The sequence below is a fragment of the Penaeus chinensis genome, chromosome 24, assembly GCF_019202785.1.
Source record: "Penaeus chinensis breed Huanghai No. 1 chromosome 24, ASM1920278v2, whole genome shotgun sequence".
Taxonomy (NCBI): Eukaryota; Metazoa; Arthropoda; class Malacostraca; order Decapoda; family Penaeidae; genus Penaeus; species Penaeus chinensis.
Window position 1 is genome coordinate 12,002,991 of NC_061842.1, and position 2,500 is coordinate 12,005,490.

The 2,500-nt window shown below is 35.2% G+C and overlaps 1 protein-coding gene across 1 annotated transcript in view; it reads right to left on the bottom strand.

Annotated features, from left to right (window-relative positions):
* Positions 1–2,500, bottom strand: part of LOC125038251 (connectin-like) — a 452,639-nt gene that overhangs the window by 416 nt on the left and 449,723 nt on the right. The window contains 1 exon segment of the mRNA XM_047631685.1: positions 1–2,500. This exon segment is cut by the window's left edge and continues 416 nt beyond it; it is cut by the window's right edge and continues 843 nt beyond it. The gene's annotated coding sequence lies outside the window, so the exon portion shown is untranslated.

Sequence of the window (2,500 nt, forward strand, 5' to 3'; positions counted from 1 at the left end):
TGACTATTAGATGAACCTGATCTAACGCAACAAGAGACAAATCAAAAGGGGTCCATGACAATATCTGCTACAAAGGTTATCCGGAATCTAGGCATAAACAGTACACTTAAAATACATCATTTAATAGACCCAACGTTGCGATGGTTCTGCAGTCAGTGGAAGCAAGCGGCATTATTTAGGCTCTGTTTATGGCATGTTTTCATATATATCTAGGACCAGGTTGAACTAAGGCAGAAGTAGTAATGCTCGAGTGTCCCGTGGTTTATACCAATCTTCCAAATTGCAAAAAGGGGCAGCCAAAAAAAATCAGAAACCGCTTGCTATTACTACATCTTTAGCCCAAACCATTAGAATCAATGAGAAGAATCATATCATACTGCAAGAAGACAGATTCTCAAAAGATATATACCAGTATCAAGTATTTTACATTTTTTTTATATTTTATCAGAGAACATTTATGCTGGTCTCTATATTATCCCGTTCTCTTGGATACACTCTGACAATCTATCTTGTAGAGCTTTTAATTATGCATTATCATGGTATGTAAATTGAAAAAGGCATAGCAAAGTACAGCCATAATTAATGATATAAATAAAAGCTCCTACATTAATGATACCCTCTCATATATATTATCCCAGAACCCTATTTAATATGAGTTTTAATAATTAGATAGCTTTACTCACCTAGAACCTACGTTGACTATTAGTATTTACACAAAGAAACAGTCACTACAATAATGTGAAAAAAGGAATATCAAATAACCAGTAAATTACTAAAACTCATACAGTTCCTACACTGTTATATCCATGAGGCTGTGGGAAATCTGGAGTGTCATGGAGGAGCTTGTAACTTCGGAGAAACAATACATTTAGATTATGCTTCTCTGTCCAAGACACTTCTATCTCTCAATCTACCATTCACATTAGTTAAAACTACTGTACATAGTAACCACCTGCTGAAAACATTCATAAACTCGCTACCGTAAGAATGTCCCAAGGTAAACGACGTACAAACAAAACATGAAATAAAAATAACCCTTAATCAAATCTTTCGTAAGGCATAGGTGCAAGCACGCTGAAGGGTTTTAGGTTGACTTTCCGTGCACTGCAATGTTAAAGCACCATCTTTCACATTCCACTGTGAAAACAGACATACACTCTATCAAAGCTGTTGGTATTGTGGTCTTGTAAATGGTTGTTCTTTACCGAAATGACTGCAATGTTAAGAAAGAAAATGACAATACTGATTTTTCGCCTTTGCGGATTTGCATCAGTCACTATGACTGGCAAGGAGGTGGTTAACACATTCTGAACAAGCAGAGGGAAAACTGAAGAAGAATAACACAGAGGCACTTTCGCAAATAAGGAACAACTTCAAGGAACCAATCGTGTACAGAGTTTTGCATGATCCCACTTTATTCCTCATATCATCCCCAATCGACTCGAATTTGCCAGCAACAAAGCCGAAAAGACAAGTTTTATCGACGTTAAAGCAAAAAGGGCAGTGATCAAAAAGCAACATGGAGCGAGGGCAGTGGACATTTCATGACCTGAGAGCATGGTAAACTTTTACACTGATGCGAAGATGATGTAACTTTTTGCTCTGTACATTTGGACATTTTATTCTTAAAATTTAATGTAAAGCCTTTACTTTACCACATATCACTGTAAAATAAATTGCTATTCATATTTCCTCATAACTGAATAAACTCTGGGATCCTCGTGGTTTTATTTATTTTATAAGTTTTGAGTGTAAGCGGCGATGGTTATGTTGTCAATTCCTGCATTACTTTTGTAGAATCATAATGAAATACAGTACAACGCATCAAAAATACACATGAACGAGAAACAGTATAACTAGCTTCAAAAAGCAGTTTTAAAATGGGAAAGAAAGAAAGAAACATTTCCAACAGGGTCTGGTAGGTGGCAACTATATGTACTGTATACTGATTGTTATACCTCAGTAAGAAAATATAGTTCAGTCAGCACACCCAAGGCTATGTACATAATTGTGAAGCATGTACAGTAGTACTCTCCCTTATGCAATCATCATTTACACATTTTATTATTTTGACAGTTGATTTACTCAAGAGATATAGAAAGTTGGAGCAAGATGAACAGTAGCTAATTACAGAAGGCAGATAAAAAGATTTTAAAACTAATCTAAGGTCAATAAATCACTTTATGGATAGGAATTAAGGCAAAATGGAGGCGGAGGAAATTTAAGAAAAAAAATAGACAGGAATCAAAAGGGATGAAAAGGAAACAGTGGTAGAGCATAATCAATCAACTGCCAGGCCAGGCAACTCATTTGTACACACATTACATGGGTAATACGTAACACGAATGGAAATATAAAGATTACAGTCTGTTTTTTTTTTTTCTTTATCTAAAGCTATTAATTCTACTTTTTTTTTGTTTTTGCATTTTTCCTTTGTACAGTGATTGTATACTTTCTTCTATCAATGTACAAAAGAGCACGTGAACTGGCAAAGGTATTG